General features: G+C 47.5%; 1 protein-coding gene across 1 annotated transcript in view; it reads right to left on the minus strand.

Moving 5' to 3' along the window:
- The window catches only part of LOC138581134 (arf-GAP with SH3 domain, ANK repeat and PH domain-containing protein 1-like), a 1,625,721-nt gene that overhangs the window by 106,871 nt on the left and 1,491,633 nt on the right, over window positions 1-27,217 (minus strand). The gene's annotated exons all lie outside the window — the stretch shown is intronic.

Consider the following 27,217-nt stretch of genomic DNA (forward strand, 5'->3'; position numbering starts at 1 on the left):
CGGGGACGGTTTGCTAACGGGCAGAATGTTTAACCAATCAAGGATAAACCGAAATTGATTATAATTCAAGGAGTGTTGAGTAACTAAATAGGATCGCACAATGATAAACCGAAATTGATTATAATTGAAGGTGTGCTGAGTGACAAAGTAGGTGTATAGGACTGTAAAGTGGAGGGATATATTTATGGTCATACGAGAGGCTGGGTTTTAGCAAAACTTTGTGACAATTAATAGATTAGATTGTTGTGTGCTAATAACAATTTAGATTGGAAATATTTTTTCTATATTATTATTTTTACTATAGGGAATTACCCGGGACTTATGGAATAAGACGGGTAAGAAATTTTAATTTAGCCATTTATTGCACTCACACGTGCATTTATTACTGTGTGTCGAATGGAGATTTACTACAATCCACTAGAGGGAATAATATTGTAGATTATAACATATGAAAGAACCAATATACAAGGATTACAAATGAGAACTTGTATTTAATATTGAAACCAAAAATATATAAACTTGGACTTATTTATGATTAATTATTCTAAAACAATATTTCTTTGTTTCTCTGTTTGTTATTTTATCTTTATTATTTTTTTTCTACTTTTTCATTGCTCTTTTACAATTTTTGTTGTTTTTGCATTTATTGTGACTTGGATGTATATATTGATTTAACTATATGTATTGCGGTGTAATGCAACTGTAAATTATTTATTATTTATTTTTCAAAATACATGTGTATTCATATTACATAACCCTCTTTTTTGCCTGAACCTTTTTGGGTACAAATTTATGAACAATTTATGTAAAACAATTATGTGAATAGAATTTGATGTGTACTCTATCAAGCCCTGTTTTGTTTTGAGAAAGGCTCTTGAGTAGCCGAAACACGTGTCAACAAGAATTAAAGGGCAAATAAGAAATCAAGGAGTTTTTTTGAAATTTTTGAATTAACAATTGTGGCGCAATTCTTGAGTGGCAGATTATCTATTCATATTAGTAACCAAGGAGGTAGGGGATTGGTTCCTCCAACAAATGCCACATAGGATGCGACACGGCTGAAAGGCTAAATTTAAACCCATCTAGGTCGCCAACAGGAGAGGTTGTACCGACAAATATCCCGAAACACTAATCCATATCCGTATCTTCTTCCCTCTGTATCTCCCACCCACCCCTTACCCACTTCCCCTCGTTATTCTTTCCTGCTCATCAGACCCCTCTCAATGGTTCTGTATTGCTCTCTAGGCATGATATATTATTCCCCAATCCCCTGTGATTGCCGAACTCCCTCGCTCAGATTTTGCCCCGGGGACGGGTATCTCTCGACTCACCTCTCACATTTTCTATCTCACGTTTCTACACGGTCCCTTCTCTCTTCATTGCATTCCCTCTTCTTCTTCTCCTGTGTAACTCTCCATTTCTAATGCCCCCCTCTGCTACTCTTAGTCCCAGTACTTCTAGTCAATTCATTCCAGCCCTCGGCTGTATTGTGTATTTTTTACCTGCGTCTCCTCTCCTACCGCCTACCTTTCTGGCTCCCTTCTCTTTAGACATCTCCTGTTTACACTGTCTCTCTCTTTCTGGTCCTCGCTCTTTCCACTTCCCCTTTGGTCTTCTCCTCTATCTCTCCTGTGCACCCTTTCCCTTCTCCCTTGTTCCTTACTTGCCACCCCCTCTCTACTTCTGCATCCTGTCTCTCCTGTTTCTGTCTCTGTCTGTCAACGCACTCTCCCCTCTACTTTTCCAATCCTCTTTTTCTCTTTTCTTTTGTTCTCCCTCCTTCCTTTTCTCTGCCTGTTTCTTTCACACTCCCCCATTTTATCAAGAACTCCCTTTCCCTCCCGCGCCTTCCCCTCTCTCACCTTACTTCTCTCTTCTCGCTCGTTTTTCTTCGCCTCGCTCTCCCTCTCTCCATTCTGCCGCTCCTTTCCTTCCTTTCCCGCTTTCCTTTTCCTCCCTTCTCTCTCTCCTGCCCAGGTTTTTTGATGGAAAAGGCCGTCTGCGACCCCCTTTCTCTCTTCCCGCCCCTCCGCACTAGGGTGGTGGGAGGGTCAGCCTTCCTGCTCCCACCCTCGCTGCGCTCCCCGGTGCTGGCAGCCCTGTGGCAGTGCCAGGCTGCGAGAGAGAATCCCGCTCAAATGAGAGTGCATTCAAATCCCTTAAAAGCTCTCCTTGCTAATGCACGCGGATCTGGAGGAGACATGGGCTTAGCAGCAAAAAGGCTGTCTTTTCTGATATTATCCACCTGGGCGACCCCTGGCAGCGCCTGCTGAGTCCTTCTGTTACAGGAACCCGGGGATGGGGGGAAGGGGGAGAGCAGAGGGAGAGAGAAAAGGCAGGGGTAATGGAGACAGGAGGACGATGAATGCAGAGACATCATGGGGCGAAAGGGAGGTGGAGGAAAGAGGGGGGTAAAAGAGAGACGAGAGGGTCAAATGAACAGGGGAAGTGGCCGTAAAGAGCGAGTTGGCGAATAAGGGATTTGTCTGAAAGTGGCACCCCTCTCCAACCCAATGAGTAGGCCTTGCCGGACATCAATTCATTTTTATTTTTAAATTTCCCAAAGAAACTCCACTGCTTAAAAAGTGAATGAGTCTGAGAGCCATTAATCTGTTCACATCAACCCCCACCCTCATCTGCCAAGTGAACATCTGTACCGCTACCACCCCCGCTTCCAAAAGTATCATTGAACATCTGTGCTAGACCTGGCCACCAGGCACCGCACCAGCCGTGGTGCTGGTGCCACTGTGCCAGGCCTCTCCCTCACGCGGCTCTCCCTGGTGACTTACTTTGCCGTTTTATATTTTTGGCATTTTTTTATCGAAAAATGCAGAAAATATAAAACGGCACATTTTGGGTGGAGTCGAGATTCTACGCGGCAGCGGTCCGCACTGGGCAGCAGCACGCCTGCTTGCGCCTTGCAGTCCACGTGGGCGGACCGGGGGTAAAGGTCCAGGCCAGGTGGCCCCGGGCCCGCTACCGCCAAGGCCCGCGGGAGACTCACTCGAGTGAGACACAAGGCCCCATGCCCCAATGAGTTGACGGCAGTCAGCAACACTGAAAGACGTAGGCCCTGGCCTACACGTCTTTCAGCGTTGCTGACTGGGCCGGCTGTGGACCATGTCCCCGGGCTCTGGGAAACTCAAACAACATACTGGGACCTACTATTTACCCGCCGGCAACTCCTGTCGTGGAGAAGGGTCCAGGCCGTCTCTGCTGGGCTGGTGGTGGTCTTCAGGGCCAGGAAGCTGAGCTCACGTCGACTTGTGACTCCTGCCGTCGTACCAATGCATAGATACAGTATGTCATTGGCTGTTTGCCAGCCAATGCAAGGGTTGTCATTGGCTGGCAAACAGCCAATGACATTACTGTGTCCATGCAGGGGAGGGGAGGGAATTTCATTGATGACCCGGACCCTAGTGCGCTGTTTACGCACATTTTAGGCTGGCGGGGCCACCCCTGAAGCGCCCGCCAGCCTTCTAATTAAAGGGGCTTACGTAGAGTGCGTGGAGCTACGAGCTCCACGCACTCTACTATTGAAAGAGGAAGACGTAAAATGGGACGCGCCCCGCTATGAAAGCAGCCGGGCCGGCCCTTTGTTCTTGTTGCCTTGCCACAGCGCCCCTGCGCTGTTGGCAAAGGAAATGCAAGCTAAAAGAGATTCAATCAGAGAAATTCTCAGATTGAATCTCTTTTAGCTTCCTTTCATTTCTCCTTCTTTTCTGGGGGGGCGGCGCCTGGCCGCCCTATGATAGCAGCCGCCACTGCTCGGTTCCATCCACTGTGGTGATGACATCCTTGATGGTTTTTGGGCAAAGAGGCAGATTCATCCTGGAAGCCAACTCGTGATCCACGTAGTTTCCTATAGCCCCACTGTCGATGTACGCCTGAATTGCATGCAATCGTTCTGGCTGCTTCGGATTTACGAGAACCATTGGCATAATGAAGTGCAAGGTCAAAGAATTGGTTTTCAAGCTCGGCAAGCGGACCTCTACGCTTGTCGGGCGAGGTCGTTTCCCGGCTCAGACTCTACAGGATTTTTATCAGAGGCGCCTACTGTCTTCTTGGGAGGTTTCACCGGACAATCTCGAAGAAAATGCCCCGACGACCCGCAGTAGAGACACAGTTGCATTTGCCGTCTTCTGTCACGCTCCTTTTGGGTCAAGGGGCCTTTTACCACCCCAATTTGCATAGGTTCAGTGGCGTCGAGGCCTTTGGAGCTACTCTGGATTTTCGTGAAAACCCGAGTTTCAAACCTGGATCGATCTGCTTTCCTATTTTGAAGCCTGTGATCCAATTGGACCACCAAGTCAATATATTCCGAACAGTCCTGGGGTGGATTTACAACCTGGGCAAGGATGTCTTTAAGTTCACCACGAAGACCTCGATGGAATAGCGTGATTCTTTTGTCCTCGGGCCATCTTGTTTCTACATCTAGCCTATTGAAGGTTGCAATGTAGGCCAAAAGGTCCTGATTACCTTGTCGTAGGGATAGGAGTTCATTGTCCAGGGCCTGCCCCTGGGAGTGTCTTGCAAACAGTCTTTCCATACTAGTCTGGAAGGCTTGAAAATTCCAAAGGATTGGATCATCTTGGGTAACCAATGGAGTTGACCAGTCAGCTGCACTGCCACTGAGGTACGAAAGTACAAAAGCTACCTTGGTCTGGTCATTCGGGAAGGCCCCAGGCCTGCAGAGAAAGTGCAATCGACATTGATTCATAAATACTGCAAATCGTTTGGGATCTCCTGCAAAACGTTCAGGTGGTGCCAATGGCACATTTCCAGGTAGGTTGATTTGAACTGGATTAGTTGCAGGCACAGGGGTGAAATTCCCCCCTGAATTGGGTAAAGGTGTCTGCCCCGCTTGACTCTGTAACAGCTGTCTGGCAAGATCATCAGTTCGTTCCTTGGACACTATCAATTCCCTCCTGAGGTCGTTTGTCTCCTGGCGGGCAGCATGAACTTCGGCCCGTAGCTCCCCTAATAGCTGAGCCAGTTGGTCTGTCTCAGAAGTTTACATAGCGCCTGGGTAGGAGGTTATTGGTAGGCTTTGCATTCTGTAATGCTCACCTGATTCCCACAGAGGCGCTGACCCGTTCTGGACTGCTACCAATTCTTCTACAGTAAAGCACAGGGCCCGGAAGATGGACTGGACTGGCCCTCCCCCGAATCTCGTCTGTCTGGCTCGTAGGATAATTTTTCTGTAGGTGGGAAAGAGGGAGTTAATATCTGCTGGAAAGAGTATCTGCTCCCCCCTATCTCCCCTTCTAAATCCCCCTGTCGCTAGTTCGGTTTTTGTGGGCTCTCACCTTATTTTCTGTAAGGATGAGCCCTCCATCCTGCTTCTGGTGCAGGGGCGCGTTGATTCCAGTTACTTCACTGGGGTATTTAGTGGGCGCGATTCCTCTGGCTGTTCGATCCCACTTCGGGATTGCCGTAAGTATGTAGTCTTTAGATTATATTAAATGTCTTTTCCCCTTCGGGGCTGGGGTCTAGAAAAGGCAGAAAGGCCCTTCTGACCCGAATGGAGGATTGAGTTCAGCCAAAATCTGGTAAGTCCTTAGGTGAGTATTCCCTCCTGTATCAAGTCCGATGCTCACCTTCTCCCCTTTTGCAGGAGCCGATTAGCTGCCGGCGTCGAAACCGCTGTTGTTCGTGGTAAGGCCTCGTAAAGGTAAGTGGAATAGGTGTGGCACCGAATGAAGCGGAGCGCTTCTAATCGTGTCTTTCCCCTTTTTCAGGTGCCGAGGTGCTGCAAGCTTTGTAGCCGTTACTGCACGTGGCGCGGCCACGATAAGGTAAGAGAAAGCGGCGCTGCGGCGAGCGTTGTGGTGCGCTGCTAACCTTGTGCTCTTCTTTTGCAGGATTGTCGGAAGAAGGTTTCCCGAGTGCAGGATTCCGGTGAGTAAAGCTTTGGATGCTTGTCTTTTCTCTCCTTTTGTCTTTCAGGTGTTCCAGGAGCTGTGGGCGTGTCAGGAGCCAGGATGCAGGAGCCGACTCGGTGAGCATCCTGCTGCTGATGCAGAATAACACGAAGCACGTGAATTCCTTCGGGCGTGGTTTAAATAGCAGAGGAGTGCTTCAGGTGAGTATCCTTCCTTCGGCCCCACCCAGGTAAGAAAAAGAGTTCCTGAAGAGGAAAAATAGTTCCTCCCAGCCTAAATGGCTGGAGACCTCAGCCAGACTGGATTGCTCTGGGTGAGTAAGCAGCATGGTCTGCCTCAGGTAAGTCCACCCAAGCATTATGACATCTTTTGACCAAATGAGCCTGGCGCCTATGGCGCTAGGACTGAAGCCTTTTATGAGCCTGGCGCCAAAGGCACCAGGACATGGTCCAAAGGGCCCCAGTAGCGGTCTGCTGGATCCGGTGATGTGGGTGATAGGTCTGCTTCCGGGGACGCTGGGCCTGGCCTGGCTCCCCCAGAGCAGCCATCATGACAGTGTCTGGGTAAAGCACTCGTAGCGCTTTCCATACTGCTGCTCTGCAATTGTTAAATGGTGCTCCATCGTGTGCAGTGTTGATTATGGTTACACCAGGATACCCTGCTTGTGTCCACACATCGTCTGCTCTCTCACCAAGTATGGCGATCAGGAGACCTTAAATGTCCCCTATTGCGATTGTGACTCCCCCTGTCATTTTTTCTAACTCATGTATCCACTTCCCGCATTGGAAGCTTATTTTTCATGTGGCCATGGAATATATTGCGGTCTTGCTTCCCCCTTTTCTAGTAGCGGAAATTGGAACTGGCAGCCTTCTTTCTCTTCTCTAATAGCTCTTCTGTCTATCGCAGGGGTGATATCCCTGCATCGTCGTCTGCCTGGCAGTGTCCTTAATCTGTCTACATAGGCGGGTGCTGACACCCCCTCTGACCATGGGGTGTTCATTCATGCTGGGCAGACGGGGTGGCAGACTCTGATGTCCTCGGTGCGGACTTGCTAGCGTCTGACCATCGTACCCCTTTGTCTCTTGGGAGCCGCTTTTCGCGCTGTCTCCCTTCTTGATTGCTCTCGCACTCCATCTCCTCTCCGGAGTCGGACATCGATTGTTCCTTCCCAATTCACGCAACTCCTTGTGTCATCATTATTTTTACTGATTTCTAATCTGTCCAGTGACAGCTTCCTGCTCCCAATACTTCGGATGACATCCTCAGTGTCGTACCACTGAGTACTTTCCAAGCGCTCGTCTTCCCCCTCTCCTTGGGATATTTGCTCTAGCCCCATTTCATCATATATCTTATCGATCATTTCCCCGATGCTTCTGGTGTCAAAGTCATCTTCAATATTTGCCCTAGTCGTGCCTGATACTGAGTCGTATGCAGGAAAGAATTCTTCAATATCTTCCCAGTCCACAACTGGATCGGGTTTTTTAACTTCCCTCTCCAAATATTCGAGTGCGTGCCCTCGGTCTACGCTTACGTTCAATATCATCATCAAATTCTTTGCATTTCCTCACCTCTTCTCTGACCTTATCTTCTTCCTTCCTCCTTTCATTTCTGCGTTCATCAGCCCTTTGAACTTCCTCATCCCTTCATCTCCTTATCCTTTTTTCACGTACCCTTTGCTTTTCTTCTAACCTTTGATGTTTCTGTCTGTCGTGGTCAATGGCGCTATCTGCTTGCGATCGAGCTGCTTTTCTTGCTCTTCGCGATACAGCTATTCTCGCCTCCGCCTATCTTTCCTTCTTATCCTTTCACCCCTTAACTCCTTTTCTGTCTTCTTCCTCTGTGCCTCATCTAACCTCTCTTTAGGTCTCACGTCATCACTTCCTTTTCCATCGAGTTTCGATAATATTTGTCCTCCCATCCATTCGTCTTTTGCGAATGCTATCTCCTCAGTTCTGTCTTTACTTACTTTCCATTTCTTTGCCTCTCTCTCCTTAGCGAGAGATGCACTTGTCTGTGCCTGATCCTTCCTTTGATCATCGCATCTCTCCTTGTCCCTCGGGACTTTGGAGGTAAGAATCTTATCCTGATCTTTCCCTCGATTTTCGTCACTACTATATGTAGGTGACTCATATGCGGGATTGCTGTACCCTGTAGCTGCTTTGTGCTCCCTTAATGGGTAGAGTACCTCAGGTTTACTTCGCTGGGGTTTCTGTTTCAGGCGGGGCAGGTGGCGCGGTAGGCGGCTCACCCCCCTCCGTGCATACATTTAATATCCAGTCTGCAGGTGGTTCTTCCTCCTTCGACTGTTCGAACATTTTTCAAAGTTCTAGAACAGCAAGCCGTTTCTCCAGCTTCTTGCCTGTACATGTGGCATGTAAGTAAGTTGTCATATGCTGTAAGGCGGCTTTAGATAAGGACCCATTTTGTGGCCACGGCATAAAAATCGTATGGGCGGTACCCTTAACCCACTCAGTGCTATATTTCTTAAGCTTGGGTGCATGTTTCGACAGTTGCTTACATAAGTGTGCCAACGGAGTAATGTCTTCCATGCTTAGATCTGTCCTATTGTTCTCTTATACACACTTTTCAAGGCTTTCATGCAACTTTAACACTGCCAACAATATGAGCGAGCACCAAACACCGCAAGCTCCAATCCAATTTTTCCCGCCAAACTTTTATATCACTAATTTACTCAGAACATCAATTCGCGTGCGTATCCCTCTTGACTGTAGAATCGCGTAAAATCCTAATCAGTTCTAAACAACAAACCACAAAATTCCCTTACACGTGACACACAACAGAACACATACGACAGACACTTGACAGACTAGACTGACACCAGCTGGACACAAATACTTCTGCCTCTAATTTGTACCCCGAAATGGAGTTTAAACGAACTCCATTCACGACATCTTTAAACGTGGTGGTAGCCTAGTCGTCCCCTATTATGTGGGGCTCTGAGTTCAAGTTTCTTCTGACCGCTATATTAAAGTGCAGGAATAAAGCGTATCCTTTCTCTTCTCGCGTGTCTACCCCGGTATCCTCTCTCTTCTCGGGCGTCTACCCCGGTAACTGCTATTTATTCAATTATTCTCGAGTCAATATATATATATATATATATATATATATATACATATATATATATATATATATATATATATATATATATATTCTTCTCTACTTATGATTATTTTGTTTTTTCCCACATCCCTCCGTTACCTTTTCCCTTACTTGTTCTCATGCCTATGCCATTTGCAAAAGCATTCAATTTTTGTTTCACTCACCGCTCGCATCGTTCCTGTCTGGACCCTCGGGATCAACGCCTCCGTTACCGCCTCCTTCAGTCTTTCGCCTGTTCCGCTGTCCGTAGGAATGGAAGGGTTATGTTTTTAAAACGGGTCCCTTCAGGCCCACTGCAGTTTTGGATCAATTTAAACTATCTTTGTCCATGGGAAGCGTCACAATCTACTCAGCTGAATGGCGAAGGACTTGTGATATTGCCGAAGACCTAGAGTTACTTTGTGTCGACGGTCGATAGGTGTCTTATTTTAATCAATAATTGATGGTCACAACCATCCTCTCCGCTACCAAGTGTACAGGAAGGCGGAATGACCTCTGATGGGCCCATAGGATCAGAGCTCACCCTCAAGTACTTTAGGACGAGATAGCTGCACCTTGAGGTGGATGGGGTGCGGGATTCTGTTACTCCAACACCAGTCAATAAGGACAACTCAATGGTTTAGCAAAAGGAAGTCTGTTTAATGACAAGTACAAAAAACGGGGAAACATGGAAATCAACAGTGATGCGATTGCCCGTCTCGCTTCAACTTTCCCAACTTCATGCAAACAGTAAATTTTGTACCCAAAACTCGTCATCATTGATGTTTAACACTCAAAAGTTTGTCATGCAATTCCATTGGTTAGAAAAGGTAACTTTAATATAAGTGCTACATCTGTATATGGTAACAGAGTGTGAGGATTGGATAACTCTTATCAGGTGGGCATATACGCCATTCCCTCTACATCACTCTTGTCAGACATCACTAAAAGTACGACATCTGATTGGTTCTACTAGCTATAGGACCCTAGATTATTTGGTCCATTGTGATTGGGTCGGTTACACGCCTAGGCATAAATCTCCACTTTAATTAGCAGCATGCAGAATGGTCACCCACATGCGGTAATCCCCAAGATTCACCCTGCCTCCCTTCCATCAATCAGTACGTTAGGGCTATGTGTCAATTAGTTGTCAGAGGGTGGCCTCGAAACTGTAGCTTATCAGGATAAGTTATGGCATCCTCTGGTTTTGGATGACATCAGATGTTGGTACCTCTCCACGCTTGACTGGTCACATGTTATTACACTGTGAATCTGCTTCATTTTCCTTCTATTTGCGTATTTGATTCTCCCTTCGGCCTTGCCACCTGCCTGGGCCTCCTTATCTCGACCTTCACTGGGCAGGCTGCTATGCTCTTAAGTTTCAATTCTTCAAAGTTGCCGCTCTCCTCCCTTGCTTGGGTTGACCTTGAATTCCCAGGCATGAGCTGCTTCTTGCTAAGTTTCGATTCTGCCCTTTCATCTGGCTTTGTGCAGGTATACGACTCCTGCCTTGTTTGACCCCTAGCAACCTGGGTTACTTCTGCTTTTGTATAAAGTGGCTTTGCACTTATATAATGTGCTTCATTGAGGTAGATATATAGTTGGCGCTTGCCGCTCTATTCTTCTACTAAGCATAGCAAGCAGTACTGTTTCCGTAGCTTCCAGCGTGCCAAGCCTATTTACAGGCGTTAGCTTAGTTGCATATTTCCATCCCGTTTTATGGTTATGTTTCGTTATATTTCAACATCACCTCTTCTTCTAAGTTCATTACGTCTTTATTCATAACATTTCGTCTTGTGGGTCATCTTTTGGTTGTCATTTCGTTCATCTGTACGTCTGCCCGGGCCCTTGTCTCATCACCATTCGCCTTCGATTAAGGCCCTTTGGGTCTCTTCTGGGACAGTTTGCAAGTAGTCTTCATTCCGTGTCAGCTGCCGGTATGGTTGTCTCTATGGGTACCGTACTGCCCATGGTTGTCTGATTATTGGCCCTTCAGCAGGTATTGCTCTTCTGATGGGCACTGGGCAGAGCCCTAGTGCGGCTCTCTGCTGGTTTATTTGCTCATCGTACGTCACATATCTTGGTGTGTACGTTCCTGGTACTTCAAAATGGGTGGCTGGAGTGCAGGCCATATCTGGGACCTCCTCTACATTATAATTCTAAAGAAGACTCCTTATTTAAAATGGTGACTAAGAAGGGGTTCAGGAGCACAGTGTGAGTTCCGCTACACCAAATCACCAACCTGAAGATTCGTAGGTGCCCTCTTCGCATTCAGTCTGCCTCAATGACTGATGATTAAGCAGGTCTCAAGTAGATATTTTTCTTTCTTTTAAAAAAGAAAATTCCTCCCCCTTTGGAGAAGGGCCAGCTGGCTTGCTTTGTAGGCCTGCGCGAGGCTGCCATGGTTCTTGTGGAGAGCGGCGACAACAGCTCTCTATCTTTTGCCTCGTAAACTGGTGATTTAACGCTCAGTCGGCTGCGTTCAGAATGCTAAAGGTTTAATTGCAATTCAGCTTCATCGCAAAAATGTTATATACATGAAGTGTTGCACGTGCAGCTGCAATAAACACTTGCAATCGGTGTGTGGCTTCACTCTGGTCCATGTCGGTCAGTGTTGGCCACAGGTCTACTAGCAACCTGAGCAAGGGCGCAGAGTACGCAGGTGCTTCAGGGCTCAGGCACCCCGTGGGAAAGGCTATTTTTGACAAAGTCCCTATACTTCTAATGCAACTTTTTTTTCTTTGCCATCATGCCCCCCGCTTCTCCATGGGAAAACCAAAGTCTACGCCCCTGGCCTTGTGCAAGATTTTTTGGCCACCCCTGCAACTGAGACGTGGCAGCCACATGGACTCTGGTCTGCAGCATAAGAAAGCTGTTCTTCAGACAGAATAGCACATCAGTGTAATGGCCTTCCAGCAGGGTCATTAGTGGCTACATCAGGAAAAAAAGTTGCAAGGTGTGGAATCCAAACAACAGAATTTGCGTGTTTCCCCTGCGCAGCATGATTCTTGAATAGGCGTGGGTGGTGCCCCTCTGTCCCTCACTAATAGAAAGTATTTGAATGACACTTTACATGACAATGTCATGTAGTGGGCGCCTCCAGCTCACACAATGTAATGATGACACTACATTCTCAGAGCTGGCGGCGCCATTTATTTGCAGCGCTCCTGAGTAACCTGTAATGAAGGCTTGGTATCAAAGTAAGACAGACACAAGTGATCACAGTTCAAGGGTGTTTATTTAACTGTAAAATGGGTGAGATAAAGGCCTAATATAAACCTAACTCTAAGATGGGAGCAAGCTACGACCATCAAATAATAATAATATAGTCTAGTAAAATAAAAACAGACTATACTAAAAAAAATAAGATATTGCCAATCCTTACCGCTGTGGGATAATGTTCATAAGAAAAGAAAGAAGTGTTCAAGAAGTTATGGCCGTGGTCTCCCTTGCCCACGTTTTTAGCACACGACAAGGCAGGACTCTCGAGCACAGCACACTCCTTGGCTTATCTGGCACGAGCTTACAATTCCTTTTCTCAATATCAGGGCCTTCTGTGCCCAAGTCTCTTCTCATGCAAAGTCTCTTGCTTCAGAGGGCCTGATATGGCAAAACAACAAAACAAAAGTTCCTTCTGTTAACCTTCACATCGGGTGATTACCCTTCACCCTTGGATACCCCTCAGCCAGACTCCGATCCTGTTTTCACTCGTGAGCCTCCCTCAATCGGGCTCAGACCAACCACTCACTATGGACGTTCGTCAGTCGGGTTCATACTTGTCACAATGTTGTTCACTTAGCTTCTTCACAACTTTTCTCTTGATGTCCCCTCAGTCGGGTTCACTACCGCCTTTCAATTACAATCTCCTTATTTGTAATATTCAAAAGTCTCAATGGGCCTCATTACGAGTCCGCTTTGCTGGAATGCGGTGATTCTGAGTCGACGGTGACTCCGCTTCCGCGACTGCAAGGTTGCGTAAAGAAGGGCCGATTACGGCACATGGGTCGTGCGCAACACACCGAGGCGGAAACAGAGTCACCACCATCACGTAAACACCTACGCGCGCGTATTTAGCGCCACAGAAAATGGCGCTAGAACCGTGTTGGCCCCTGTCGACACAGAAACACCGGAAGCGGAAATACCATGACCGCGGGGAAAAACCGGAAACAGAGAGGCGGCCATTATACAAAACACAATCCACTGCCATCCTCAGACACCACAGGTCAGATCACTTCCCTGAGACTGACAAACCATCCAACACCATCATGGCATCCAGGATACTTGCACGCAGACAGAGAAAGCAGCGCTTCAGTGAGGCTGAGCTCACAGTACTGGTGGAGCACATTGTTGAGCATGCTGAAATGCTCTTTAGTACAGATCAGCAGCGCGTTACTCAGCAACGCCGCAAGGAGGTGTGGGCAGAGGTAGCATGCAAGTGCACAGCGGTTGGCGTGACCACACGCTCAGTCAAGGAGTGACACAAGAGGTGGGATGACCTCAGGCTCTGGGTGCGCAACCTCATCACAGCACACCGCCAACACAGCACTGGTGGAGGCCCTGCATCCCCTGTGAAGCTGCAATCGTGGGAGGAGTGCTGCAGCAGTGTCATGCACCTCAAAGGCATCCACGGCATAGGAGAGGCAGAGGCAGGAATGAGCCCACCTGCAGATGCTGGTAAGTGCACAGAGTACAAAGCCATACGTGTGATTGGGAGTGACCCAATGGACCCACTCCCAATGCCCCCCCCCTTAAACAGGGCAGGAGTGACCCAATGGACCCACTCCCAATGCCCCACCCCAAACAGGGCAGGAGTGACCCAATGGACCCACTGACTGGCCAAACGACGAGTACCGCACCCCCAAAGCACAACCCCTCGAAATTCACACAGTGCGTGCCTGACTGGAAGCAGAGACACACACCTGTGTGTATCAATAGTCAAAAGTGTTGAATTGCAAGTGGACATGGATTGTGATGTTTGATGCATGTGATGGACACATTACGTAACACCACACAACTAACCGCATGCCCTCTCTATCCCCACAGTCGTGACAAGTGACAGCGATGATGGACAAGAAGCTACGCAGCGGCCACCTGCAGGCGCACAACGCACCACTCATGTCCAGGAGGATGATGCGAGCTGCTCTGGCTCACAGGCACCGGCAGAACCAGGCACACCGGCAACATCAGGCACACCGGCTGCAGCAGGTACACCGGCAACATCAGGGACATCGGCTGCAGCAGGCACACCAGCAGATGACACCATCCCCATGAAGCCACCCACACTGCCCCGGATGATGATTCGCAACCCATCTGCACAGCTGAGGAGGCTGCATCGAGTGATGGGAGTGCCCCAGCCATGCAGGCCAAAGCAGTACAACAGGGTGAGGGGGACAACATGGATGGCCTGTCACCCATCCATGGCCTACAGTTCAGCCCCCAGAATTGCACAGCCCCATGCGCTCCCCAACTCCATCCATGGCCGTGCTCGGTACACGATTGCAGCACATCAACGGGCCACCCTGACGCAGCTGGTGGAAAGACAGCTGGAAGAGGCCAGGCTGCAGCGGGAGAGCAATGGTGCGTCGGCTCACCAGCTCCATTGGATGATTTGCGGCCACAATACTCACCATGGCACACCATGTCAGGGAAGGGAACAGTGTGCAGTCTAGCATTTCTGAGTCAATGTTGGTAGCCCAGCAGGCGTTTGAAGGACGCTTGCCCATAGTTACACCGACAGTCACCTCTGCCAGCACTACCCCATCCAGCTCTGCCACTGGCAGCCCACGGAGGCGTTCAAGTCGGTTGCCTGGATCCGCCAGCAAGGACACATCTGTGCACAAGCACCCCCCGTAAATAGTGGCATGTGGGGATGCCAATCTACATGACATTTGGGGACACCATGGGTGTTGGAGGGGTGGGAACGTTTGGGTGGTTGGGGTGGTGGGGGTTGCCCATTAGGGGGTTAGTTGTTCGGGGCCTGGTTGCGGGTGGGAACGTTTGGGTGCTGGGTGGGCATGGGTGCACAGCTTCCCTACCCAATGCACTTTCTTCCCTCTTTAATTGACAATACAAAACCTTTGAAAACTACCATAATGAGTGGACATCTGTCATTTAATTAGTAGACAAAAATAATTTATTCACTGGCATCGTCATATCCATGCTTTGCTGTCAATGTGCAGTCTCTCAAAAGTAAATGCGAATGAGTGCATCCCGTGCTTGTTGGCCATCTTGCGCACCCCTAGGAGGTTGTGGTGCCACCCCATCCCCATCCCCATCCCCATCCCCATCTTCATCTTCTGCATCTGGGGGCAGCGGAATGTTCCTGCGCAAGCACAGATTGTGCAGCATGGCACACACAAGCACAATTTTACCCATCTTCACTGGGTTGTAGAGCAGTGATCCTCCAGATCTGCTCAAGCAGCGGAACCTGGCCTTCAGTAGGCCAAATGTCCTATCAATCATGCCACGTGTGCGGACGTGTGCCCTGCTGTACGCCTCCTCATGCCTGTTCCTTGGCCTCCGTACAGGTGCCATCAGCCATGGCGTGAGTGCATATCCAGCATCACCTACATGGGATGTAAATGTGTGGGACATGTCAGTGTTTGTGGTTCATCTCACGATCTGATGTAATGCAATATTGTGTCATCATACATTCATCCATATGGGCCTAGCCATGGTCGGAAGGATGGGTGATTGCCATCCATGGGTAATTGTTGTAGATGGTGGCATTTGGACATTGCACTATTACTTGCTGTGCATATGAAGTGGACCTTATACACGATAGTGGTTGGTAAGTAAGGCACTGTGCAATGACAAACACACATGGGGGAGTCATTCCATGGCCTGTGATGATTTGGCTGTTGCAGGATGTCTCATGTACAGCCGTCAAGTGCTTTGGGGGGGAAGTGGTCCTATGTGTGGGTGGCTGGATTGAGTGGATCAACTTGTATGGCCTGTTGGTAGCTTTGGTCGTATGTCTCCTTAGGCAGGGTGTGTACTGTGGCAACCTGTCATGTGTAGATATGTGATGTGTGGTTTATGCTGACCGTCCATTACATGGGCCAGGGGGTGATGCATGTGCAGTTGTAGCAGCCCACTTACACAGGTCATTGGCCTGGGCACTCAACACACTTCCACAGGGCCTATGCATTGGCAGTGTACTCACCCAATAGACATCTGCTTTGTCCAGCGTAGCGTTCCATGTAGCGTGGCAATGTGGAATTCCGAAGGACCATTGAGTCATGTGTTGACCCCGGAAAATGTGCGCAGCAATGTGTAATCAGCAGTCCGGCATCACATACCATCTGTACATTCAGTGAGTGGTACTGTTTCCTATTGCGGTACACCATCTCCATTGCACGTGGTACTGTCAGCTCTATGCGGGTGCAGTTTAATGCACCTATGCAATTTGGCATGGCTGCAATGGCATGGAATGCCAACTTGGTTGCAATGACCTCTGCAAGTCTACGGGGTAGGGCGATGTGTTCCGACACATAGCGCAGCAGAGCGTCCAGTACCTGTCCCAATATTTTTGAAAAACAGGCTTGTGAGAGCCCATGCAGCTCACCAACTGTGTGCTGATAAGTTCCGGTGCCTAGGAAATGCAGTACTGACACCACCTTCAGGAGGGGGGGGGATTGCGGTCGAGATGGCAATGTGGCTGCTGATGTCGTCCTCAATCATGGCGGTGATGTACATGACTGTTGGACGGTCCAGCCGGTATAATGTGTGGATCTGTCCTGGGGTCAGGTTCCAGGGTGAGGCCCTGATGCGGGGTATTGCAGGTTGCCTGTGGGGTCGTGCCGGCGGCGCAATTGGGTTTGGCATGGGTGCAGGGTTTGCTAACTGACGCCTGCGCCTCCTCCGCCTCATCCTCCTCTGCACCATTGCTGCCACCATGTGCACTGCTGCCTGTAGCTTCAATAGTCCCAGTCCCAATGCTGCTGCTGCTGCCTGCATTGTTGTGTTTGGAGTTGGCCTGGGTGTGGGTGTGGCCCTTTTGTAGCCTCCCAGTGACCTGCTCGGTCCGGCTGGTCTCATTTGGGGCACCTGTGGCCTGATTCACCTCACCTGGTACTGTTTAACGTCATGTTTGCGGTGGCGTCAATACCGCCTCCGTGCCCACGGTTTTTCCACCATTTTTATGGCGGGGTTTCCAAGTCTGTGGTACTCGTGATGCCCATGGTGTTTCGTGTTGCCGGTAACTGGGTGGTTTCGCCGCCGTCGCATTCTACGGATCCCTTAACTCCACGGCCACGGTTTGTGGTGGTGGTTTTTCCGGGTCTGTGGGTCGTCACTGCACGGTCATGGAAACAACGCCAGTATGGTTTTACCGGTGGCGTTAAGTCTGGGTCAGCGGACTCGTAATGAAGCCCAATGTCTTTTTAAACAACCGCCTCGGTTTAGTGATGTCCCCCTCATCTGGGCTCAGACCTTCCCAAAGCACTTGCCAATCTTAAAGACTTCCGAAGGGCGATCACGTCTCACTGGGTCACTCTATTAGCCTATGGCAAGTTTGTGTTTATTCACAAAAATCACAGTTCGCAGAGTTGCGCTCCGCCAGGCGCAAATGCCTGTTGCACAATTCCCTTAGTCAGATTCACAATTTTACAATCGTCAAAATGCCTACAACGTGTCAAGGACTTTCGACTGTACAAGGGGTTTGGCTTCACGCTCATATGACCACCTTGACACCTCATGATGTCAGCCTTCCCTACGGCCTCTTGGTACTTGTAGTTTCTCTACCCTTTTGTTTCCACACAGTCTCTTTGCTCAGGAGAGAGGTACCAGGCACAGACATCCGAGCGAGCATCCATGTGGCGCTGGACAACTCTATCTATGATACCGAGTTCATTCAGAAAAATAATTTGTATCTTAATCTTCTTAATGTTGCCACTGCAACCTTGAGCCTAACACAGGCCGGCCCACTATCAGGTTCTTCCGTGTCACCGTCTGTGCTGAACTCGTTGGCGTTTTTTTTTGCCGCTGCAGTCAAGGGCGGTACTATGATGGCAACCACGTCTCCCCGCCCTGGCTATCAGTGCGGGAGGGTTCCATGTACCACTGACATCCGTCACACCATTCGCCAGCTGCAATTCTAGGTCTAATGTTTTTTTTGTCAGAAGCTTTGCAGGTCTGGGTTGAAAAGGGCAAGGGCAACTCCCTCCTTCAGGTCACGCCGCCTTTCTTCTCCGTTTGAACTGCCGTCCTGAAATAGCTGCTTCCTTGTGCGTTCGGCCTTGCTCAGAGTGTGCTCTTGTGCTCTGCCTTTTATCTCTATGGGGAAGGGAAAGGGCAGTCAGGTGTGTGTAATTGTCTGCATTTGCCAGACTATGCACAAACCTTGTGTTGGGATATGTTGGGTAAATGGCTCTGGTATTAGTATGTTGCTGTTCACGGTGTGAGAAAGTGTTTGTGTTGGAAAAGGGGGGTAGAGTTTCTAAATATCCTACTGGGCAGGAAGGGGAAAAGGTGTCATAAGGAAACAGATAGCCTGTCTCACCCTTCGGTGTCCCACTTCAACTCCCTGAGGACCCCTCATCCAGGTGATCCTCCTCCACTGGTCCACCCCAGGAATTGGATCAAATAGCAGTGGCTGTGTCCTGGCCACCAGGATGACAGGTCGCCAGGGACTAGTGAGTGAGACACCTTCAGGTTTCTCACAGACCGCATCACTTGTGCGCCCTTGAGCCGGTTCTGACATTGGTCTTCAATAGCAGCCACAACCATTTTATAGAATTTCCAAACCATGAATCACTATGACCTCAGCTGGGTGATCTCACAATGGACAACCAACCAGTACTTTGATAGCCCATATTATGCTTGGGGACTCACTCTGGTGAATCATTTAAACAGACACACATCTATGTGTGTATCCCAGGAAAGGGTGCCTGAATCCTACAGTGCAATCTTTACCCCAGATGATGTCATGGGAAGTGATATCACAGGACTGGACATTACAGGCATGTGCCTGTGGATGAAGCACTGAATATGCCTTTTTTTAATGACTGTCTGCTTTCCACCAAAACTATAACTTGAAGGATGTTAAAGAAATGTTTTAAATAAACATAGCCACTGGCATGGCTCTATGAGGCCTTACAAAACACACAACGGTGGCAAAACCAACATTGGTTTGCAAGCGGTTGGTTTGCTTCTGTAATGGGGCAGACAGCCTAAAACATGATGGCATGGTAAGCTGCCCAGAGCAATGCTAGTGCTCAGAATTAATTTAAAGCATTGCATCCTTTACATTTGCAGCACAAAAAGGCAACACAAATTCAAGTAGGCATACTATACAAAACCAAGTTATATTATGTTGCATTTTTTAAAACGTTTGCTCTGTTTTCCCCTCCTGAATAACTTTTGTTATATACTAACCCCCCACCCCATCTTCAACAGGGAAAACCAACAGAATAGACAATTTTAATATAATGTGTTAAGTATCGCAATTGGTTGATGCACCTGCTACAGTGGTACGAGTGCAACCTGAGAGTCAAATGTTTGCATCCCGGATGTGCGAGCAAATCTGAGGATGTTATGAGTAACATTGAGTTGGCTCATGCCCTCCTTCCCTGGAAGGGTTGGGGAAGCAGCAAATAGAGCTGCAAGTGGCCATAAGCCTCAATCCACCAGTAGGCAAAGGATGGAGCAGTAGGAGGCACCAACAAATCCTAGATGGTGGTAGAGAGGGGAGGACAAGTAAAGCCCTGTGTTATAGGGGGCAACCATCAAGACTAGGTAAGCTGCTCCTGTGCCTCAAATGAGTTTCTCCCCTTCACCATCCCACTCAAACTGTGTAGCAGCTGGAGACCCCTTGGCCATTAGCTCAAGGCTGATGAGAGGTGCCAAGATTAGTTGGGCTAGTGGACTCCTTGCACAATCAAGGAGCAGGAAAGCACCCTCACCAGCCAAACATTGTAGGACTTCATGTATTCTACTGTTCTGTTAGGAGGGTATCATGGCTCACAAATGATGGTGCCACGTGCAATGGTCAAGCTAAGGGGCCATTCAGCATTACATATGTGATAAACATCAAAGCACTACGGAGGTGATTGGCATAGTATAAAATGGCATATTGTGAAAAACCAAAGGGTTTTTCACCCGCTACTCCTCTGGGACTTGTCATACAGGTGGCCAGGACACGGCCATCCCTTTTGGATCCACTACCTTGGGCTCGACCAGTGCGGGAGGATCACCTGGGTGAGGGGCCTTCAGGGAGTGGAGGTCAGGCGACTGATGATGAGACGCGGTATTCCCCCCTTTCCCGTGAATCTGAACCATCCTATTTTAGAGTATTCTTTGATGTCCCAACTCCCCCCACCCTTTTCTACACAAACACTGGGCTGAGGAAGAGGGCGACAGAGTAAAGAGGCTAACCCTTACATATCTGATTGGACATGTCCCACTAATCGGGTCAGGCAAATTCAGGCACTTGGCTTTAAGTCCATACATCTGATATCAATTAGCTCTCCTGACATCGATAAAAGGTGGAAACATAGAGACACACGCTGAGCAAGGTGGAACACAAGCAAGATCAGAAATTCTGGGGCGAAGGTGAACCTACTGGAGCAAAGCGACGTACAGAGGGATGAGAGCCAAGGGAAGAGAACCCCAGGAATTCCCTGCAGGAGGGTGTTGCCTCCAAAAGGCTGTGAAAGACATGTGGAGAAGGGCAAATCCTAGACAAGAAGATTGCATTCTGTTTCAAGGATGCCAGGAACCCCCCTGGGTGAACGGCAGAGTTGGGGAGGTGAGGCCAAGCCTGTGGTATTAACCTTGACTCGTGAATGAAAAACTGCAAAGAATAGAAAGAAATGCACACAACCAGTGAGTTGGCAGGCGACATGAAAGACCGGTGAGTGTTAAGGAAAGATTGAAGTTGCAACTGTGTATCGCACAATTGACGGCTGCACGCGTTGGGATGAGGCGCGTAGGAAGGCAGACCTGTGGTGAACTTTAAAATTACTGTGAATTTAATACCGGTGAAACTAGCGATACTGATTAGCGGAGTGGTCTGGTGAAAGGAAGCAGCCCACTCGAAAGTCTCTGTGAAAGGTGGAATGTTTTTCTTTGATAAAGTGAAGGAACTATAAAGAACGAAGTGATCAAAGATAACCCTGTGAAAAAAGGGGAAAGTAAAAAGGTGAACTTTGATGAACTTTTGTGCTTATGACATCGAACTACCCAGACCAAGGCTCACTGGGGCAAACAACACAAGAGTGTGAGCTGAAGGGAAAGTCGAAGTGGTCCTGCGGAGGTCTATAGTAAAAGCTGCGCACATTTGAAAGTCATCGATATCAGGAAAAGGTCTGAGTCGAATGAGGGAGACCGGAAGTGTGATAAGTTAGGGGAAGGGAACCCCTAAAGGATGTGAATTCTTCTTGGTGAAGGGAACCCACACAAGTGTTGTACTTTGAAAGGTCCAAGCCCGACTGAGACCGGTGTGAACTTTTTGTTGAACTGTGCTTTGAAAGTTGGAAAGAGAGACTTTAACGTGGAAGGTCAGGCAGGCCTCAATCCAAATTTTGAACTGCATTTGTTTTGAGAACCTGAGCCAGAGTGTGTCATCCTGTCTATGAGGACCACCTTATTCCATGCTGTCTCACGTGGGGAGCAGAGCTGACTCAGGCACACTTATTCTTCATACACTGATTTTCCTTTGCATACATATTTCTCGTTTACAGACTTTTTGTACAAGAGATAGGGCAGGCATTAGGTTATGTTAGTATAGGCCATTTGGTTTTGACAGACTTAACAATACTGTTTTACTTATTATTTGATGGTAGAGACTACTCACATCCTAGCAACAGGGCAAAGCAGGTTTGTTTTCAAAACCCCAAAATTTGAATAAAGGTTTTAAAAATGTTACCTTTTACCATGCCCCCCTTACAATACATTAGCAAACACCGAAGATTATTTAAACCATTTAGAAGTAAAGCTTTTTGTGTAGTTCATACTGCAAATAATCACTTCCAATGTTGACAGCCAAAGCAAAGAAGATCCATTAGGGAAAGTGAGTGGCACAGGATCATATAGATGAGTGGAACAGGGAAGCCTAGCAGCGATCTCAGGTTTTCTGGGTGCTCTATTTGTAAATGTGTATGCTTCAAGCTGCACATTTTCCCAGTTTCATCTTTAGTTGTCTTGAGTAAGGGATGGACGATCATCAAATTTGTAGCTCAAATCATTCTGCCTTCTTGTAAAGTATCAGTAGTTTTATTTTGAAAGTATAAAACAGTACTAAAGGTACAAGAATGCAATCCAATGACAACCTAAAAGCCAGGAGTCTAAAAGCATCTGCCATGGGTCAACTTGCAATGTATTTATTATGCATGTGTACGTCCTCTGCTTTTAAACAACCATGCGTCTTATAGATATGGATGATGTGAAGAAAAGTTTCATTCCCACAAAAAAATGAACATACAGTAAATTACATCCACTGGTGATTTTCAGTTTTAGTAAATGGTTTTACTTTGTAACTTTCTCCATTTATTTAGAAAAGGTGAAATTGTATACATACCTTTGTGTTCTGCGCATATTTGACCAACTCAACAAGTAATTGACACTGCTGTAATTTCACCATAAACATGTTTGCAAAAATAAATCCCGTAATCTCTAAAAACATCAAAGAAAGGCAGAGAGCGTGCACTGGCAAATTTGGGCCACTTGTAAATAAAGGTTTATTTTCCAAGTATGAAAAGTTGCAATCCCTGCATGTTGCATTTAATGTGTTCTGATGGTTTCCAAGTCACCCTTTAAATCAAAGTGGTCATGACAAGAGCCACCTCCAAAAGATTTAAATGCGGTTGGAAAATAATGCTTTGTAGACAACATTTACAATGTATTCCTATGGAATCCATTTGCTTTTAGCAATACATGCAGGTGGATTGCAGAGGAATACATGCATTGCATGCCCACATGAAGGCAGACATACAAGAAATAGGTTTTTCAGATAGGATGGGAAGGACCAGGAGGAAACAGAATCCTGGTCCTCTCTTTCTATCAGCTTGGGGTTTTGCAAAACAATTTCAAAATCACCGGTGTAGTAAACCCAGGCATAAAAACACTTTATGCCTTGGTTTTACATGCTGGTTTAGAACTCCAGGTCAGAAGTGTCAGTACTACAGTTAACTGACCCATTAAATGAACATTTCTGATATCTAACTGTGCCAACACAGGTACACTTTGGTGTTAGGAGCATTGTTTTCTCATAAAACAGTGGTGAAACTGATGTCTTAATCCGCACCACGAATTGTCTGTTTTTATGATTATGTATGAATTTGCTTTTATGACTTCATTGACTTTGATTGATAAAACAGTGGTGTTTGAGTCAATCTTCTCTTTCTACTAACGATGTGCAGAATTTACAAAAGCATTTTACAATTGCGCAATCCCATTGATAAAATGCTTTGTAAATCAGGGCCAATATGTTCTAAAACACCCAGAATGCAGTGCAAGTGTAATGGCAGTGCTGAGACAACAGCGTTCCCTGGATCATCACGTTGTTCCTATGTATAAACTGGTGTAGCAGTTTTCTTTCACTAGGAAATAGCTACACTTAAGACCCACTAGAGAAAATATCTACTGTTAAACCTTACCTTAAGCAAAAGTTAATGTAATGTGGCTCTCATTAGCAAATATTTTCTGACCATGTTTAATGACTAAACATATCTTCATACATATATTCTGGGTTTATTCATTTCTTCATTAGCCTCACCCATTTATTAGCCCTGAAGTAATGCTAAGGCAGGAAACATGTTGTGACAAAGCCACTGCACCTGAGCATGGGACAGGTCCTTTTTCTTGGAGATTACATATAAATGTACCTAGGTTTAGGTAAACGTGCCGCCTCCTCACAACCCTATGAGACATGCTGTGACAGGGCCAGAGACCTGACTCTGTCAATAGGGGATGGGATAAGAAGCCTACCAAAGGGAAACTGAGAGCCAGTCTTTTCCCAGATGCTGGATGTAGGAGTAGGGAGGGCTTCAGCACCGGTATTTTCTTCATGTTCCTGCATGTATGATATGAGTACCACTGTTGATCCCCCAAGTTCTGGCCAGTTTCTTCCTGTATGTTCCATAGGAGTGCCAATACCAGCAGCTTCAAAACCCGACCCAACTAAGAATGAACCAAGTGGATGACAAACAGATCAGACCATGCAATGTCCTGACCAAAACAAGCCTCTACCCAAACCCGCATCAGCACAACACCAGGCCTAGCCAGGGCACAGAGCGCTCCAGCATATTTTACCCACTCAGAAGCATTGCACTCACCTGTGTGTAAGATATGAAGTGTTACACTCACTGAGCAGGCATCTATAAGTGACCAGAAAGTCAACACATGAACTGGGACATTGAACGCTGTGGGATGCCATTTCCAGAGACCAGGAAACATGTGTATGAGAAAGGGGAGGGGCTTAAGACCCCTTTTGTATGCTTCGCTGCTTGTAATACCACTCCGGGGAAGAGCACAGTCAGCAATTGGACTGGGAAACCAGCTAAGGGACTGAGCCAATGAAGGGAGCAAAGGGGAGAATAGAAGGCAGGAAAGGGAGAAGAATGATGGGGGTTATTCGGGTGAGGACGAAGGAGGAGGAAGAGGACCAAGGAAACAGGTGGAGGAAGAGCAGAGGAGCATGGGGAAATTTCTGAAAGAGTGTGCAAAGTAAAGTATTGATTGGTGGGAAAAAGTAGTACCTGGGTTTGAGTGTGCATGCAAGGTGAGTGAGAATAGAAAGTGGGGTGAATGAAAAGGCGACTGGGGAAGTGAAAGAAGGGTGACTGTCAGAGAAGGTGAACGTGGAGTGAGATTAGTAGTAGTGTGGATTTGGGAGAGTAGTAGCAGTGTGGGGAGTGGAGGGCAGTAGTGGTGTGAAGGAGGGAGAGTGCTGCAGATAGGGGAGAGTAGTAGTGCCCGGTACTAGGGAGTAAGATTGGAGGCTAGAAGTTGGTAGCGGAGATCATAACATTCAAGGGACAGAAAAGGAAGTGTGAGGGAGAGAGAGAAGAGACAGTAGGTGGACTAGCAGGAAGAAGAGTCGGAACGGAAGATCAACAGAGAGGTGGGCAGAGGAACATCAGGGCACAGAAGGAAAATACCAAGTGAGAGCCGAGTGTTCAGAATGCACGAACATGTACATTATACCACCTTGGGGAATATAGAGTAAGGACCACCTAGATTTTTTTCAGAGGGAGTTTAGAAAGAGAAAGCATTTGCCTTTAGACCCTCACCTTCAGATAGATAGCTTTACAGATAGCAGGGGCTACCGTGTTCTAGTGACAATCTTGAGGTTGAGGGATGAGTGGGATAGGGAGGCAAAGGCCAGCACTATGTTAGAAGGAGAGGTTTGGCCTTTAGCAAGCCCCTTCACCAATCTATAAAAATAAAATCCTTGAACTGTCTTCGAGAATTGATGTATTTTTGAGGCCACCTGTGACAATGCCCTAAGTGAGTATTAGTTATGTCACTTCAAACAAAGAGTTGCTGTATAGAGGTTACTTTTGCCAAACTAAGGTGTAAGGCAAATTCCTCCCTTTGCCTAGAGAGTGGAACACCAGGCAGATGGAACCTTGCCTTTACATAAAGCCATTTTAACCAATGCATATTCAGCAGACAAGTTGTCCTGCACCATAACAGGGGGCAGGATCAGAAAAAGGCCTCTTCCAACAATGGCCTGCAAACTCTAACACTGACGTCTGCAGAGGCACACAAGGGGAAAACTCCTTAGGTTTAACCTTGGCAAAGAACCCAGAGCACAAAGGCTTTTCACAAGGTGCTTAACCCATAGCCTTTAAGGGCTTCAAAAGTATGTCCTTAAACTGTGTTTTCTGTGGGAAGGCCACTACTCCCCCTCAGAAGAGGTTTCCATTACATCACTATTTGGCAGGAGACGTCGTCAAATTTGGCAACAGACTTGCCCAATAGGCTGAACAGGGGCATGAGCGACCCTGCCCCTTTGTTTGTCAAAAGGACCAATAATTTGTCAGAGAACAGAGCATTAATAAGCCAACCTAATCCCAACCAGAGTGATGTTAGGGTGCCCACCTCTTCAGATGAACAATGGAAAGACACTGAAGAGCAAGCACAGTCCACCACAGTGGGCTATGACAAAGAGACTTGCAGGCGGTTTAACTGACACCAAAAACCCAGGCATCTGCTGGAGGTTAAAGACACTGGACTTTTGTCAGAAACCATGTCAGTGCCGTAGGCCAAGAAGCAGAATGCTCCAGTACCTCTAGTATGGGCAAAAAAGAGGCCATGATTTCGAGAATCTGGAGTTCCAGATGAGGGAATCAATCTAATCTCCTGAACAATCAGTCCTCCAGATGTCTGAAAGATCCTCTTCCTGTACCTGAGCCGGTACTAGTGTAAAAGGAAAATGAACCGAGAAGGGAGGAAGGTGCACCTTGAACTCCTGCTTGTCTTTTTGACACTTCCTTTTAAGGGATAATTGCCCTCAATATGAGTTTGGTGGTAATTCCACCAGGATACTGGCAAACTGTATTATTGTTACCAGCACTTGGCCGAATGGAATGTCCACTGGATTACGAGTGATGCTGGTAAATCCCCTTTCCATTAACTCCCATTGGACTCCATGGGGGATTCACTGATATTACTGGTACCGATAATACCGGTGCCAGTAAGGTGGCGGAACGACCTCTAGATTTTAGCTGGGGGTCATTCTGGTCACCTCACCGGCAAACTTGTAGTTGGCCGGTGTGGAAACGTGCTGGTATACAGTAACACCAGCATGTTAATTCCGCACCAGCCAACTTGCAATGAGGGTCAATGTCTCAGGTACCAGCGAGTCCAGTTTGGTACCTCTCTATGGAGTCGTAGTACATGGTTTTGCTTTTCTGGCACACGTCCAAACCCTTAGCCTGAGATGAAAAAGCTCTTTCAAGTGGCACCCGAGGGATTTTGTATGGCTCGAGAGCTGGTGATACTGAAACAAAGGGTCTATGGCGGGAGCAGTGTTTGTCCTCCCAAAGGATGGAACTACTGTACCACCCCTGCAGTTTGGGCAATTCAGCTGGAGGCTGATCTGCCAAAGACTAACGTGACTTGTGTTGGGTGGTGTCAAGGTCTCAGTGACCACCTTTACTATTGTAATGATGTCGCCTGTGTGGAAAAGGGGTTCTGTCATCTAAGGACTGTTGATGGCTATACGCAACACATTATTAGCCATGGAAGATACTTGTGTGCTAGAAGATCTGGAACTGATGGCCACT

This window comes from Ambystoma mexicanum, chromosome 3p (assembly GCF_040938575.1).
Source record: "Ambystoma mexicanum isolate Mex_15411 chromosome 3p, UKY_AmexF1_1, whole genome shotgun sequence".
In the NCBI taxonomy this organism is placed as follows: domain Eukaryota; kingdom Metazoa; phylum Chordata; class Amphibia; order Caudata; family Ambystomatidae; genus Ambystoma; species Ambystoma mexicanum.